The 18,539-nt window shown below is 35.0% G+C and overlaps 1 long non-coding RNA gene across 2 annotated transcripts in view; it reads right to left on the minus strand.

The window, feature by feature from the left end:
* Positions 1–16,594, minus strand: part of LOC140633323 (uncharacterized) — a 46,614-nt gene extending 30,020 nt beyond the window's left edge. The window contains exons 1-2 of one of the 2 annotated variants that reach the window (XR_012030944.1): positions 16,461–16,594; positions 3,420–3,532 (exon numbers count right to left, since the gene is read on the minus strand). This is a non-coding gene — a long non-coding RNA (uncharacterized lncRNA). The remainder of the gene's footprint in view (positions 1–3,419; positions 3,533–16,460) is intronic. The other variant, XR_012030943.1, reaches the window with a different exon arrangement.
* Between the last annotated feature and the right edge of the window lie 1,945 nt (positions 16,595–18,539).

Here is an 18,539-nt window from a genome sequence, read left to right on the forward strand (position 1 = left end):
AGGAACTCCCTTAAGTTTTGTTCGACAAACTTTTTGTCTCTTCTTCAATTCTGAATGGTAACTTTGTCATATAGAATATTCTTGGTTGTAGGTTTTTATTTTTCAGCTCTTTGACTATATCATGCCCCTCCCTTCTTGCCTGAAAAGTTATCTATTGAAAAATCAGCTGATAGCTTTATGGTGCTTCCCTTGTAAATAATGATTGCTTCTCTCTTGCTTTTCTTTCTTTCTTTCTCTTCCTCCTTTTAAAATTCTCTTTTTCTTTAAAAGATTTATTTCAGAGAGAGAGAGCACAAGCTGGAGGGGCGGAGGGTAAAGGAGAGAGAGAGAATCTTCATCAGACTCCACTCTGAGTGTGGAGCCTGACATGGGGCTCAAACTCGCAACCCTGTTATCATGACCTGAGCTGAAACCAAGCGTTGGACACTCAACTGACTGTGCCACCCAGGTGCCCCTGGACTTCCCTCTTATAACTACTTTTTTCTACCTTCCATAAGTTGTGGTATGCTGTGTTTCCATTTTCCTTTGTCTCAAAATACTTTATTTCCCCTTTAATTTCTTCTTTGATCTATTGCTTGTTGAGGAGAATGTTTCTTAATTTCCATGTATATCTGAGTTTCCAACATTTTCTCCTGTTACTTATTTCTAGTTTCATACCATTGTGGTCAGAGAAGATACTTATTATAATTTCAGGGTTTTTTTAAATTGCCAAGACTTGTTTGCTGGCCTAACATGTGGTCTCTCCTAGGAAGTGTTTCATGTATGCTTGAGAGGAATGTGCATTCTGCTGTTGTCAGAATGTTTTGTATATGGCTGTTAGGTCCATTTGGTCTATAGTGTTGTTCAAATTTGCTATGTCATTGATTCTCCACCTAGATGATCTATCCATTGTTGAGCTGAGTTTTAGAGTCTCCAACTATTATTATATTGCGATTTATTTTTCCTTTTAGCTTTGTTAATTTTCACTATATATTTAGTTGCTCTAATGTTGGGTACATAAATTTTATAATAGCTATATCTTCTTAAAAGATTGACCTCTTTATCATTATATAATGACCTTCTCCACTTCTATCATTTTTCATTTTAAATCTATCTTTTGTGATGCAAGTAAGCTACCTCTGTTTATTTTTGGTTACCACTTGTAAGACATATTTTTTTCCATCCTTTCCCTTTCAGTCTATGTGTGTCATTAAGACTAAATTGAGTCTCTTGTAGGTAGCATATTGCTGGATCTTGGGTTTTTGTTTTGTTTTATTTTGTTTTTTGTCCATTTAGTCAAGATTTAAAGTAATTGTTGTTAGAATAAGACTTAACTATTGCCATTTTATTAGTTGTTCTATGGCTGTTTGGTAAATCCTTTGTTTCTTGTTTGTCATTCAGATGTATTGAGGGGGGCTGATGCTTTTGGTATCAGTAGGCTCTGACTTAGTTATTATATTCTTTTGTGTAGTTAATATACATTTTTCTCTCATAGTTACCATGAAGCTGACAAAAAAATATATTCAAATTATAACACCCAATTTTAACCTAATGACATCTTATCTTTGATAGCATACCTACACTTTACACTTTTACTTCTCCTCCTTCTTGGAGTTCAGATTATAAGTGTTACAGATTATGTATTTTTTGTATATTCAATTACACATTATTATAGTTATGGTTTTTACCACATTTATTTTTTAACTTTTAAAGTAGAGTTGAAAATGAATTATACACTACTATATAGCAGAATCTAACTTTGACGGTATATTTACCATTACCAATGACTTTTTTACTAATTTCTTGTGTTTTTATGATACTGATTAGTGTTCTTTTACTTCCACTCAAAGAACTCCCTCAAGTATATTTTGTTAGGTAAGTGTAGTGGCTGTGAACTCCCTCAGCTTTTATTTGTTCTGAAAAGTCTTTATTCCCCCTTCATTTCTGAGAAACCACTTCACCTGGTATAGAAATCTTGGTTGACAGAAAGTTTTTTTCCTTCCAATATTTTAAATATATCCTACAATTCCTTCCTTACTTAAAAAATTTCTGTTGAGAAATAGACTTATGAGGGGTATTCCCTTGTCTGTAACTAGACTATTTTATTTTGCTGCTTTCATAATTCTTTAACTTCTGACAGCTTAATTATAATGTTTTGGTGTAGCCCTCACCTTATTTGGGGTTTTCTGGGCCTCATGGATCCATCTGTATATCCATTTCCCTCCCCAAGTTCATTAAGTTTTTAGCTATTACATTAAATATATGTTGTGTCCCTTTTCTTTTCTCCTAGAATTCTCATAATGTGGACATTTCTTCTTTTGGTGTTATTCTACATCTTTACTTTTTTCATTTTTAAAATTTTTGTCCTTTTTCTTTTTTGTTCCTCTCCCTGGATAATTTCAAATGCCCTATCTTTTAGGTTACTAATACTTTCTTCTGCATGTTCAAGCCTGTTTTCAGTGCTCTCTATTGAATTCCTCATTCAGTGATTGTATTTTTCAGCTCTAAGATTTCTGTTTGTGTGTTTTTGTGGTTTTTATTTCTTCCTTGAACCTCTCATTTTGTCCATGTATAATTTTTCTAATTTTGCTTACTTGTCTGCATATTCTTATAGTTCAAGAAACTTCTTTAGGAGTATTATCCTGAATTCTTAGTTTTACCATTTGTAGATCTCTATTTCTTTGGCATCAGTTATTGGAGCTTTATTAGTTTTCTTTGGTAGTGTCATGTTTACCTGATTTTTCATAATTCTTGATTCCTTATGCTGGTATCTGTGCATTTAAGTAAAGTTTCCTTCTTCCAGATTTTATAGGTTCATATTGGCAGAGACAGTTCCTCACTGCTCTGCTTTTGATGTTCTGGACATGTTAGTAGTAACATCCTTGGACAGGTGAAGCCTGCTAGAGGGGTCTATTTTGGGGGCAAGGATACCGTCTAGGCTTTGAGATGTGAATGGGGAGGTGTGCCACACTGCCTGAGGACAGTTAGATAAGATTATTGACTTGTTTTCCTGCCAAAGTAAGGCTGTAGGTTGGGATCCATGATTGCCTAGTGTCTATGGTCAGATTTTCTAGATGGTCTTCCCTGGGTTCTATACTAATCAATAGGCAGGGTTATGAGTTAGCTTCCCTGCCCTGTCAGGGCGGCAGAGTGGGCCCCAATGCCAGCAGTGCTAATTTGGGGGCAGGGAGTCAAATCAGGCTAGACTATGCATTAAATTTCCAGACCCAACAAAGCCACCAAAGTTTTACTCTGTAGATGAGAAAAGCCCCAGGCTAAGTTCTCTGTTCAAGTGTTACTGTAAGCAGAATGATAGGATGGGCTATATAACTCCCTGTGTGCTATTGTTAGGTCCCCTGGTTAGGTGGGCTGAGGTCAATATTCAGCAGTGGGAGGGTTTATAAGTTAGTTTCCCTCTCTGGGAAGAACCTTATACATACCCAAAGGTCGGCAAGGCTCTTGCATGAGGATCAAATTAGGCAGAACTAGGCACCAAGTTCCCTGGTTTAATGAGCCACTGTTCTTGCTCTTGCCATGTTCTCCACTCAAGTGCCTGGGTAATCAGAGTTGCAAGATAGGTTACACAGAATCCCAAGAACTGTAGTTACACTACTGGTCAGGTCAATCTTAGGCTGTATTCAGCTTTAGGCAGAGCTATAATTTAGCTTTTCTGCCCAGTTGGGCTACAGAACAAGCAAAGCTCTTTATTTGAGAATCAAATCAGAAACACCTGCTAGCTAAGGTCCCTGGGCAAATGAGGCCATAGTTTTAGCCTTACAAAGGCAGAGCCACTGGTCAGGTTCCCCACTCAAGTACCCTGTAATTGGAGCTGTACAGTGGGCTACCAAGATTCCAAGGAGCTCTGGTTAGCAGATTACCTTCCCTGTCTGAGGTGGGGAAGTGGGAGGTGGCTTCAGAATAGGTCTCAGGGCTAACAAGACTCTTGTTTGCAGAGCTAAGAAGGAAGACCTATGCACCAAATTTTCTGGCCAGATGTGGTCATTAGCTTATCACTAAAGACAGAGCTGTGAGCTGGGCTCTCTGTTGAAATGCTGCTGGGTCAAGAGGCCACTTCTTATGTGCTCAGTTCAGGCTCCCTGTTCAGGCCAAGCCAGAATCTACCCTCCACAATAAGCAAGGCTATTAATTAGTTCCCCTGCCCAGGCTGGGTGGTAGAGCTGACTCAGAGGCCAGCAAGTCTCTTCAGAGTCTTATCTGAAGTGGAAACATGCCCCAGGTTCTCTGGCTGAATGGGGATACCTGCTTTGCTCTGCTCACATGCAGTATTATCTCCCAGTATCTTCATTTGAATGTTGCTGGGCTACGCAGCTTCCCAGATGCTCAGGCCAAACTTCCCGGTCAGACAAGACCACCATGTATACTCAGCACTGTACTACTACTAAGGGCTGGTTGTTGCAAGCCTTTCCCTGCCTCTCCATCATCAGATTAACAGTGGTCAAGCCTTGCACATTCCCTTGTACCCATGAGTCAAGACCAGCATGGGTATTCCCAAGGACCTACCCACAACACTGGGAAGCTAGATGTTCACACTGAGCTCTTTTTCCTACTTGGAGGAGCTATAAGCTTAGAGAAGACTTCTCAGTACCATACCATGCCTCCCTGAGGGAGAGGAAATGTGATCAATATGTATCCATTTCTCTTATCCTTCTAACACAGTATGTGTTGGAGTCTGTGATTGAGGAGTAGTTTCAGTCTTATATTAGGAATTAGGAATTCTATGTCGCCATAGAATAAGAGTGATGATGTCACTCTTTCCCCACGTTTTCTTTATCCTTCATCTGTAAACTGGCATTTAGATTGTTTCCATGTCATGGTTGTAGTGAATAGTGCTGCAATGAAAATATGAGTGCAGGTATTTCTTCAAGATCCTGATTTCAATTGTTTTTACCACATATCCAAGAGTGGGGTTGCTGGATCATATGGTAGTTCTATTTGTATTTTTTTGAGGAAACTTGATACTTTTTTTCATAGCACTGCACCAATTCACATTCCCACCAAGAATGTACCAGATTCTCTTTTTTTCCACATCCTCACCAATATATTTTGTTTTGTTTTTTTCATAATGACCATCCTAAAAGGTATAAGGTGATATCACATTGTGTTTTGATTTGCATTACCATGATGATTTATGATATTGAGCACCATTTCAATTACCTATTAACCATTTGTATGTTTCCCTTGGAAAAATGTCTATTCAGGTTCACTGTCCATTTTTTAAACAGATACTTGGTGGGATTTTTGTTTATTTGCTACTGAATTGTGGGATTCCTTACATATTTTGGTTATTATCAGATACATGGTTTGCAAATATTTTTTCCAATTGACATATTGATTGCATTCTTATGATAGAACCTAGCTAGACCAGCCAACCAAGCTGTTCCTGAATTCCTAAACCACATAAACTATGAGATAATAACCGTTATGGTTGTAAGTCACTAAATTTGCGGATAATTTGTTGCATAGCAATAGAAAACTAAACCACTTCTTAAGTTGTCTTTCTATTATGCAGTTCCATAGCTCCAACATTTCCTTCTTGTAAAATGTTCACATTTTTTATCTCTTGTTCAAATGCCATTTTCTCTTCTAAGCCGTTGACTATAGGAGCTCAGAGGGTATATGGCCTTAGAAAAGTTACTTTATCCTTTAGTTTCTCATCTCTAAAATAAAGGTTGCCATCAAGTTTAAAGCACATCGAATGGTGCTAAACACTAAATAAGAAATATTGCAAATTATTATTGGGGTGCCTGGGTGACTTAGACTGTTAAGTGTCCAAATCTTGATTCAGCTCAGGTCATGATCACAGGGTTGTGAGATTGAACCCTGAGTCAGACTCTGCACTGGGCATGAAGCCTGTTTAAGATTCTGTCTCTCTCTTCCTCTGCCCTTCCCTCCACCTGTGCACACATACTCTCACTCAGAAAAATAATAATAATGATAATAATAATTTAAAAATAAAATAAGTTTTTAAAAAGAAATTATTATTGTCTTACTCATTTCATAACTGGGAGCCTGTATCTTATCCTCATCATCATCTTCAGAGGTACTCAATAAATATTTGTTGAATGATTTCTATGAATACCTCTGCCTAGCTTTGTCTCTCTCTCTCTCTCATGTATCTTATTATACCATAAGAACACTATGTTATCTTAACAAAAAGCAACTGTCATTGTTCATTCTTGCTTAAAACCCAGCACTTAATAATTCAAACCCTATACTCATGTTTTTTCTCACCACCCTCCCTTCTTATTATTTGATTATTATTAAAGTGTATTCTTCTCTTTGTCTTAGTATTATTTATGGGGAAAGTAAATAAAGTAAATTGTGCTCTAAAAGAAAGAGAAATAAAGAGATTCAGTCTTTGATAATTCAAAGGGAGATTGTCACCAATGTTTGGCTAACATGATTTTTTTTTTTTTAGTCCAGTGATCTATATCTGCTCTATTCAAAATGGTAGATAATAGCTAAATAAAATCTTTAAAAAATAAAAAAAATTAAAAATTAGAATTAATTTCCTCAGTTGCACTAGCCACATTCTAAGTGTGTAACAGTTTATTGGCTGCCAAGCACCATTGTAGAACATCACAGAATTATAAAACATTTTAGTCATAGTAGAAAATTCAATTGAACAGTATATAGTAAATATAGTAAATATTGGTCTGGAATTCTTCCATATAGAAGGGATTTCTTTTCCTTTTACTCTATCCCATTTCTAATCTAGTTTTTGAACTATTTTTGACTTTTTTTTAATTGTCAAATATATCACATATGTGAAAGACTGTATATAACTTTTTATACACAATTTAAAGGGTATTAATAAAAAGAATACCTATCATCCATCTCAAGAAATAAAATGTTACCAATACCTTTGGAATATCCTGTGTCCATCCCTAAACATATTCTCTTTCTTTCCTCTCAAAGTTAAATACCATTTCATGTTAACTATTCTCTTGTTTTCCTTTATAATTTTATTTTCTATGTGTTCAACAAATCAAACTATTTTACTGGTCCTACCTGTTTCTGAACTCAGATAAATATACATTTTTGTGTATTTCTCTGCTTCTTAACATAGGATTCATACATGTAGATAAAAGATATAGTTGATTTCAACTTAACTTTTGCATAGTATTTCTTTAGATATTTCACAATATATCTACCTAAGTTTCTGTCATTAAGCATTGTTGTTTTGTTTTGCTTTGTTGTACTATTATAAATCATGCTGTTATGAACTGGGAGGATATAATTCTCTATTAATCTCTGTTATTGCTAAACCTCTAGGCACTAACAGCCAATATGCTCCGGTATTACCATTTTAAGAATATTTGAATAAACAAACAGCCTTGGAAACATGGGGACAATGCCTTGCTCTGGAACTAACTTGTGTTCCCAAATAATAAAAATAGAGACATCCACCTCCCTAAAGACTTTCCAGAATCATAAAGACAGAGATGACTTCCTCTTTTCCCCAGAGAGAATTGCTTATATTTCAGGCTGGTAGGATAATGTCACTCTCTGGAAGGGAGGATGGGGAGGTTTGTCAGCAGCCCTTACATGAATCAGTCTTAATCTCAGGCTTCTTCTCTGTAACGCATTTTCATTGATTGAACAACACCTGGCCCTGACCACATCATCCTGTGGAAGTTGTGGGCTACAATGTTACTCTGACTTTTGCTGTGAATAATAAACTGTCTTTAGTTTCTAACCTTGATACCCCTGTGTCTTTCTGCCAGTATCTATGAAAGTGATTGGCTAACTTGTTACCTTGGAAGCAGGATGAAATCTCAGATGTTTTCACAGTTCCTAACTTGATGATTTAACATGATCATTCTAGTGGGTGTCTCTTGGAGCAACTGTTCAAGAGTTTCTTAGGGGATATACCTACAGAATTGCTAGGTTACAATTTCATTAGATATACCAAATTGTTAAAGAGGTTAAACCAACTTATACTACACTCAGCAATGTTAAACAGTTTTTGGTTCTAAATCTTCACCAATACTTAATATTCTTAGTTTATTAAATTTTTCTCGCCCCATTTGGAATATAAAGTCCTCTTGTGGCTTTAATGTGCAATTTACTAATCTAATGCAGCTTAGCAATTTTTCATATATACAGTAACCATTATTATTTCCTCTTCTAGAGAAAGTCAGTTGGTGGTTTTGTTCCATGTTTCTATTGGATTGAATATCTTTATGTAGTTAATTTATATTCTTAATATCTTCTGGTGCATAGTCACTAATTGTTATATGGGATGCAAGTATCTTCCCCATTTTTAAAATGATTTTATTTATTCATTTATTTGAGAGAAAGAGAACAGGTGGTGGGAGGGGCAAAGGGAAAGAGACAAGCAGACTCCATGCTGAACACAAAGCCCAATGGAGGACTCGATCCCAGGACCCCAGGTTCATGATCTGAGCTAAAGGCAGACACTTAATCAACTGAACCACTCAGGCGCCCTATCTTTCCTATTTTTTGCTCCATTTTCTCTATCATGTTTTCTGATAACTAGAAATTTTGATCTTGAATGTAGTAAAACATCGTTTTTCTTTGCTTTTTTTTTTCCTTTGGGAACTTATTTAAAAATTATTTCCTACTCCCCAAATTATGACAATGTATATCTTCTTTTAAAATTTAACATTTTGTGCTTAACAGTTAAATCTTGGAACTATCTAGAATTTATTTCTGAATGTGTTATCAGGGAAGAATCCACTTGAATTCTTTCCATATGGATGAGAAATTGTCACAGTACAATGTATTGAAAGTCCATGCTTTTCAGACTGGTATTAATGACATTTTTCTTTTCTTTCTAATGTTTACCATTTCAATTTATTCTTCTTGTCTTAGATCACTAATCCCTTTTGGAAAATAATGCACATAAATGGTGAGAGCAGACTTCCTTGGTTTTATTTCTCAATTTTAAGGAAAATACTTATAAAATTTTTCATTGAATGTGATAGCCCTTTAGGAGATTGAAAACATTTTATTCTATTCTTAATTTACCAAAAGACATTAAAAATTTTGACCTTACAAAGTGCTTTTTTCCTTGTTTTGTGAGATAATCATGTATTGTTATAATAATAAAATTAATCAAATTTTTGGTGTTGATAAAACTCTACATCGTTACACTAAACTTAGTTTTTATATTTTAGAGCATTTGGATTGTGGCTTCTTTTGAATTTTACATCTTTAAAAAATTCCCTTATTTCTTTAAATTTTAATTCCAGTGTATTTTACATATATTTTTATCAATTGGAATTTTTACCTCTATTTTTTGTGAATAGGAGTGACCTGTGATTTTTTTCTTCATTGTTGTCCATTTCTTATTTGGACATCATGATTTTTCTAGCTTCACTTAATTCCTTTATCAGATCTTTTTGAGTACTTCTTATGTGTTATGGATGATTCTGATACTTTGGAGAAATTATTGAATGAAGCAGTCAAGATCCCTGTCCTTGTTGAGCTTACATTTTAACATAGCAACACTGATGATAAACAAATAAATGTAATAATGTACAGTATATTAGAAGAGGATATGTGCCATGGAAGGAATAGCACATGGGAGAAAAAGAAGCAGGAAAGCAAGGGAAGGGGTGAGTTGCAATTTCAAATAGAATGTGGTCAGTGGAGCAGACATGAGGAAGGTGATATAAGAGGAAAGCCTGGATGAAAGTAAGGCAGTGAGACATGAGGGTATTTGAGTTAAGAGCTTTCCAAAAGACAAAAGGTCCTACTGTGGGTATGGCCATCATGTGTTCCAGAAACATCAAGGATGACAGTGTGCCTGGAAGGAGTAAGTGAGAAGAATAGTCATGAGATATGAGATCAGAAAGACAGTTTGGCCGGGTCCTGTAGGACCTTTGGGATTATAAGAACTTGATTATACTCTGAGGAAAGCCAGGAGCAATTGTAAGGTGTGAGCAGGAAAATGACGTGATTGGTCTTATATTTTAGGAGGATCACAGCAGCTACTATGTTGAGAATAGACTGCAGGGAAGCAAAGATAGAAGCAGGGACATATCAGGAGACTGTCGCAAGAACCCAAGCAAGATACTAGGAGAACTAGCAGTGGGTGGTGAGAATTGCTCAGATAATAGATATTTCTTGAAAGTAGATCCAACAGAATTTCCTGACAGATTGGGTATGGAGTGTGAAAGATGATTCCAAGGTTTGGGTCTGAGCAACTGAGATGCGGAAGATGTAGGTGGAGCAGATTTGGTGGGGAATGGTGGGAAATCAGAAATTTAGTTAAAGACTGTTAAGTTTGAAAATCCTCTTAGGTATCCAAATGGAGATGCCTAGTGGCAGTCGGATATTTAAGTTGGGAATTTAGGCAGGAGAGAGACATGTATTTATGAGTGAATATGCACCCGGAAGTGTAGAGAGAAATAAGAACTAAGTGTTCAGGCCTAAGTAATCAGAGAGAAGAGGATGACCCTACAGTGAAAAATGAAGAGTGACAAAAACTTTTTGCTTGCCCTTTTGCTACACAGAGTATGCATCCAGGTCCTAATGTGAGTTTGTGGTAGGAAATTCTTAAAAAATGATTTCTGTTTTCTTCCTTCATCCAGATCCCTCCTATATCAGGATATGGAGACTTTCTGGGTCAGGTCTCCAGTCCAGCTTCCCATCATTGCAGGCGTCTGTTTGACTCCTCTCCACTACTCCTATGACCCTTTAAAATGCAGGTTCTAGGCCAGTGGGCAGAGTCACTTACCTCAGGACAAACATAACACTGAGGATCCATATATTCTCAACATTATTAATCAACAAAGAATCGCTTAACTTTCCATCACCTCTATTGTACATTTAAAAAATAATTTTTAGCTAGAATTTAGATATATAGATCTTCCTCTACTTATAACGTGATTATGTATAATAAGTCAAAAATTGTGTGAGTCTAAAATGTATTAAATACACCTAATCTACCCAACATCATAGCCTAGACTGGTCTACCTTAAATGTGATCAGAATGCTTACATTTGCCTACAGTTGGGCCAAATCATCTAGCACGAAGCCTATTTTATAATAAAGTGTTGATTATCTCATGTACGTTATTGAATACTGCACTGAATGTGAAAAAACAAAATGACATGTGAGTACAGAATAGTCGTCCATGTATCAGTTGTTTACCCTTGTGATCATATGACTGACTGGGGGCTGTGGTTGTCACTCTCCAGTATCATGAGAGAGTATCATATCATATATCACTAACCCAGGAAAAGACCGGAATTCAAAATTCTCAGTACAGTTTCATTTGAATGTGGACTGCTTTCACACCATCATAAAGCCAAAAAATCCTAAGTTGAATCATCATAAGTCAGGGACCTCCTGTAATGTATCTGGGTAGATTTCTTTACACTTCTAAAATGCTACATTTCCTTGTTGAGATTTCCTGTTAGATTGGTTCTGGGATATAAAAAATTAAAAGAAGTCTGGGTTAACTGTAAGGTTTTTGGACTGACAAACTAGTAGAGTAGCCATTTAGAAATGGTGAAGATTAATGGCTGAGTGATCCTCTTTTTCATAGTGTAGACACAAATCAGTAGTTGGGGCATTATCAGGTAAAACAACTGATATTCTGATGAAGATTTCAGAAGTTACAAATGCATACATGCAAATCCCAAATTAAGGTTGTCTATTTCAAAGTTATCATCTTGGGAAAACTTTCATTTATTGCAATGATGCTGGCATTTCAAAATCATTTTGGGATTTCTTTTTAAAGATTGCCTTCAAAACCTGTGGAACATTTTTTTCTTAATATCCTCTAGAGCAGTAAATCTCTGGTCTGTAAGAATGAATTTGCTTTTTAGAAAGAGCCAAAAATTTATTTAGTACTGGGTCTCTTGAAAATGATGGTTGATCAAAGTGGAGAATGGTTGTTTGGGATCGAAAATGAGTATGACCACAATTTAATGACTGGTTTTCTTTTGTAATGCCTGCATGGGATTGTGCATATTTTGATACGTGTGATCAATGTGTATTTATTGATGATGAGCCTTTTTATAGCAAGATCAGTGACCCTGGCCAGAGTGAGTCAAAATCATACACCATAAATCTGAATGACTAATTGTGAGGAGGCAGAAGGATTCCAAGCACTTTCTAATATATCTTGCCCCTTTGTTTATCCATTGGAGCTCAGGCTAGCCCTACTGAGGATAGTGCTTGTCAGTGGTGCTGACTTTGAATGACAAAGTCTTCACATAACCTTCAAGCAAAGCCTCAGTCCAGACCTATCGCAGGCGGCCCAGGGAATCCCTCAGCAGCAATAAATGTCTCATATTCATTTTTCACCAGATAACAGTGTGGCTCTCGGTCCTGGAAAAAAATTGCACACAACTCTATTACATTTTAAATGCTCCTGATTCCCTTCCTTACTGGCCTCCCTTTAAGGAAAAAAAGAAGGAGTTCTCTTTGTCATTTATTTTTTTGTCCATTTGTGTCCTTTTTGTTTCCTTTTCAGTTCAAATGTCCTAGATAATTGTATTGTAAATAATCTTAAGTGACTCTCACATCCACTTTAACACACTTTTCATGGATTTCTTCATCTATAACAAATACATCTGTCTTGGCTTTGGTGACAATGTTAATAATTTTTGAATCATTTTACCATTAAAGTGTGATGCTGGCAATTATAATAAAATATTTCTACTTCTCTCTTTGTATGATATATATTTTAAGAGAAAAGCTATAGATTTTTGTATGACAATAAGTTTCTAATGTAAAAACAGCTAAGGAATATGATGTCTGACTTTATTCATTGTGTAAATCATGTGTTTATAAATAGCTGGGTGATTTGTATTAGGCTTTACCAAGTTGTATTTCTATTTTTTCCATAAAAATTCATGATGCTTCTGAGTTGGATTAAGAAATATAAAATTTAAAACACCCAAATGTTCATAGTAACATTTAGAGAATAATTTTTAATTTAGCTATATGTCGATAGCTAAAGTAATTTTTATATTCACTTATAGTTCTCAGTTCATTTTTTCAATTTTGGGATTTTTGCTATATGAAGTAGAAAAACAGACCAAAAATGTAGCAAAATTTATCTCCTAGACTGTACAGAGATTCTGATGACAAATCAACTCAATGTACATTTTCATAAATTGTTTTTTAATTTAAACACAGTTACAGTGATAAACTAGAAGGAGAAAAAAGAAAGTCCTGACACAAATGTGGATCAGTAGGGGTCAACTGCACAAGAAGGAGTATTGGACTTTTGAGGGCTAGTGACAAGGGGTCAAGTGTATCAGGTCCAAGGAAGCAATTCTTCCTTTTGACCCATAGCACATTCACTCAAGCAAGGTGAAAAGGAAAGAGTGGAAAGTAAGTGAAGGAAAGTGACTTTAGGTGATTTCTAATTTCATCAGTGAATTCCTGGTCATGGTCAATCTTTATGCTCCAAATATCACATGGATCAAGTCTACCTCTTCACTATCTGACCTCTATAATCTGAGATAAACTGCTATTATCTGAAATCCAGGGATAATTTTTTCAAATTTTGCATGAGCAAGTTGAAAAATGGAAACATGTAGGCAATTACATGTCCTGAGAGATACACAGAAATGTTTATGTATGCATACATATATCCACAGAAATACAACTCCTTGTGTGTTTTACACTGAGTTTAACTAATATTCCTTAAGCAGGAAGGAAAGATATAGAAGATAAAAATGATGTTGATACATTCATCAATGATGAACTATTTTAGAATAATGAAAATTAATTATGAAGAGATGTAGAAACATGAACATTCATATTAAGTATAAACATAAAAATCCTCATAAATTTGAGTGAAATTACTTAAAATATCCATATATATGGATAAGGACTAGAAGACTATTTTAAAAAATAAAAGGGTACAGCTCAATTACTTATGCATTTATTTTTTGGCTCAATATCCTGTTTTAAGAAAGGTATCACAAAGATACACAAGCAAAAACATAAAATGGCATATATACAAGGATATTCTTTGTGATATTACTTAGAGAAGCAATAGACTAGTAAGAATCCAAATATTCAAAAACAGAGGATTTGTTACATGAACTATAGGACATTCACAAATTAGAGTAATTTGCAACTGTAAAGAGGAAGGCATGTGATTCTCCATATTGATATGGGCCAATCTCTAAAATATATCATTAAGCAAAAGAGCAAGGTGGAAAATAGTGTTCATATTTAAGCAACTGGAGAAATATCAATACATTTGTATATGAATACATTTTACTTATATTTTTCAAAAACATCACTGGAAAAAAAGCAAAAACTAATAAAATTGGTGTCCTAAATTGGGAGAAAGAGAACAGAATGGAGAGTACAGGATTTGAATTGACCCTTCTGTGAAAATACTTAGTTTTATTATTATGGCTTTGGAATCATATACATGTCTTATCCGACTTAAAAACAACATAAAATCAAAAGGAAAGGAAAACAATCCTTAAATACTAAAAATAAATTGAAAGAAATTATTCTCTGCATACAAATAACATAAAGTTGATAACATAACACACTGACAAATTTTCTCGACTTTGAAACATGGTATTTTGACTGTATTTTTTTTCCAGAGACTGTTATTATTAAATTTTTGTTTTGGTTTAGAACTACCGTTTAGTTTTTTAGAACTGGTTTTAGATTACCAGAAAACAAAGAGTTTCCCAGTATTCTGCAATCCATTTTCCTCTATTAACATCTTGACTGCATATTTGTAATGGAATATACTTGAAGGCTAAAGAATCAGGGAATCAAAGTGCATTCAGTATCTTATTATTAGTACCAATATTAGTACTGTTGTATTGAAATTTTAAGAGTATATTATAGGATAAATAAACATAGATGGTCCCCAATTTTTGATGGCTTGACTTACAATTTTTCAACTTTACAATGGTGTGAAAGTGATATTCAGTGGAAACCTTTGAATTTTGAATTTGGAGCTTTTCCAGGATTAGAGATAATGTCATGATGCTGGAGAGGGCCACTGAGCCTCAGCTCCCAGTCAGCCACATGATCATGACAGCAAACAACTGATACACTTAAAACCATTCTTTGGCCCACAACCATTATGTTTTCACTTTCAGCATAATATTCAATAAATTATATGAGATAATCAATACTGTTTTTATAAAATTGTGTATGATGATTTTGCCCAACTATAGTCTCATGTAAGTGTTTGCTTAAGGTAAGCTAAGTTTATACGATCAGTAGATTAAACAAATTAAATATATTTTCAACTTAAAATGGATATATCAAGACTTAACCCTGTAGTAATTCAAAGAAGATATGTAGTAGCATAGATACTGGACATCAAACTAAGGAAGTTTTCTAAATATCCCTAGAAGGTAACCATTCAGAACTCTTCAGTGGAGTTCTAAAGATGGTACATGGAGCAATATATAATTCACCATGGACTGTATCCTAAGAATAATCTTAGTGCATCCCACTTCTAGGCTTATAATTATAGAAAACACAAACCTCATGAACTCCTGCTAAATAAAACACTCAAGAAAGAATAGTTTGAAGGATAAAATTTCATTTAGGCGATCTGTTGTCAGCATTTCTTTCAGAGACTATATAAAGAAGAAAATAAGCTTAAAAATTAATATTTTGAGACAATGGGTTAGTTATGTCCCCTGGTAACAAATAATTCTCACATTTAAGTACACTAAAAATTTTGCTTTATGTTAACTCCTCCCTAAGGAGAAAATAAAGTTAAACATCAATGTCAATATCAATAGAGCAGTAATCAGAACCATAATTCAACTCATAACTGTCCAAATTGGATGATCATTTGGAGTTTTAGGTACAATTTATTGAAGAGGTCATTTTCATTGTTTCCCTGGAATCTTATTTCTTTAGAATCACCTCAATTTTTCTTTAAAATTATTTTAGTAGTTCCTGGGTGGCTCAGTCAGTTTAGCATCTGACTCTTGGTTTTGGCTCAGGTCTTGATCTCAGGGTGGGGAGACAGAGCCTGCACCAGGCTCTGTGCTCAGTGGGGGGTCTACTTGAGTTTCCCTATTGCCCCTCTCCTTTTCCCCCTCCCCAACTGTCTCTCTCATGTGTGTGTGCACTCTCTCTAAAATCAATCAATCAATCAATCAATCTTAAAAAAAAGAAAAAATACTTCAAATGGACCTTCATCATCTGTGTTATAGTCTGCCTGACATTGATGTTTCAACTTGATTATTTTTAAACATTATGTAAAAATAACAAATTGGTTGTTAAAGGTATATTTTTAAAAATAATAAGCCAAAAACAATTTTTTTAATACCCAGAAGAGAGAACGGGAAAGAATAAAATAATGAACAAGTTCATAGTAAAAAGTATTAAGTTAACCTTTCAAGAAAATGTCTAAAACTGTTATCAAACACAATCAATATTTTGGAAATCAAATTTTTTTAATAAACAAGACCATTCATTTAGAAGCTTGCAGACATAACTTACCAGATTGTTTTGTATTATCTATTTACCTGTTTCCTTTGCTGAAGGTGAGCCCATTGATGACATCAGCTGTGTGTTAATCACATATGTGTTTTTAATGTTTGGTATGTAGCCTAACATTCTCAGCACATGTTTGTTGAGTGGCTAGAGGATCACATGCATTGGTGGAATGAATGAATGAATGAATGAATGGATGTAATTAGTATTCTTACTTCACAATGACTTCACAGTAGTAATAGGCCTGGGGTGGCTTGATGATACCTAAGTTTCTTTGTAAGTTTCCTCAGCATGGTTGTCTAGAGCAGAGGTTGAGCCTTGAAACCCAAAGACATTTTGGAACACTTAATGGCAATAACTGTCTCTCATGGGATGGGTCAGAAACTGGGATGTGAGCCCAGAAATTTAGACATGGAAGAATGAGAATCAATAAGATAAGGACCTCTTGAAGCAGGCAGCTTCTAGAAAATATATGGATCTTCTTTCATTTCTGATAGACGTTGCTTCTTGTTATCCTTTCCTAAATGACCCATAGCAATTTGTGTCAGAGTTGGCTCTCCAGTAAAAATTAATGATTGATTTGAAAAAATGATTCATTATACATTCAATCCAAAAGTTCTGATTAGCATGTGACTAATTGGTTCTCTTCTCTTCAAAAGAAAAACCAGGACACATAAATTCAACTTTTTGGGGTCAAAGAAAACAAAATATGTGACTTTGCAAATTCATCTCAAAGTTTTCTAAAAGTTGTGATGAGATGTTTTCAAATATTTCATCATTCAAGATTGTACAGACTAAAAATAAATATTCAAGGGTGGCTTAAGGGTCATCTTAAGGGACCTTGAAAAGGGAATCTGTTACTCAAAAGATTTAATAGAGAAATACATAATTCATTTTTTAAAAGTAATTTGCAAATCATATTAGGTTAAACCTGTAGGATTTAAAGAAAATGTAGAAGTGTTTTCAATCCAGGAAGCTGTTTATTTAGATATCTAGCTATAGCTGAAATGCTCCTAAAAATGTGCGATGTGTAGAGAATACAATGACCTGCCATCTACACAACTTAAACTGCAAAAGTATTCAGGATAACTCTGGCAAAGTAATTGTTAGCATTTAGCTACAAAACGCACCCTGTTGAGCCACATATTTAATTCTTAGAGTTTTTTGTAGCTAAGAAGAATTATAACCCAAAAATCTAAAAAAGAAACTGGAGAAAAATTTGCACTTTCATTCCTATCCTATGCTTGCTTAATTCTGTAAATTATTGTTTTTTTTCCACAACCCAATTTGTGTGACTTCATAAATGTCTTCATGACCAAAAGGAAACGGGAGTTCGGAGAAATATGTTATATGGGATTTATTGTCTGCTTGAGGAGTCTACATCTGGCTCTGTTCAGCAGAAAGGTTTAGGTCAGTAGCCTTAAAACTCTGACTCAGGCACTGACAAAAGGAGCCTCTCAATGGTAAGAAAAGGCGAAAGGAAGCTGCTTACTTATTAGGGTTAGATTTAAGAGACAAGAATCTGCTGTAAGTGACTTGCAGATGCTTTGCCTATGTCTCTTCTTCCTTTCCTCATTTACCTTCCCTTTTCCTGTAACTGAATTCTAGCCTCAGAAGACTTTTCAATCAATTCCAGAGACTTAAGACAGCAAGGAGATTCAACTCTTCAAGGAAGTTTGGCAAGGGGCATTTGCAAGGAGGCATATAGAACCATGTGGAGTTTCTCCTTTTTTAAAGGAGAGGGGAGAGATTATTATTGTAGTCATGTAGATACATTATTATTGTAGTCATTATTGTAGCACAAGGAAATAGCATCCAAAATACAAGTGGAAGTACTGACTTTATTTAGGTGGGAGCACAGACATGGAAATAGGAGATAAGGCAGGATGGGAGCTTATAGAAGTTCTCTTCTTATTATTCCAATTTGGTCAGAGAGAGGAAGCAAGATCATCCAAAAAAGTGAGAACTACTAAAGGGGTGTCAGTGATTTGAGAAGAGATAATTCAGTATAAAATGATCACTTGAGAAAGGGAGAAAGAGACAGTAAATAAACAGAAAATAAAATGCTGGAAATACAACATTTCCAGCAATCATTTGAGGTTGGTGATCCA

The sequence above is a fragment of the Canis lupus genome, chromosome 5 (assembly GCF_048164855.1).
Source record: "Canis lupus baileyi chromosome 5, mCanLup2.hap1, whole genome shotgun sequence".
NCBI lineage: Eukaryota > Metazoa > Chordata > Mammalia > Carnivora > Canidae > Canis > Canis lupus.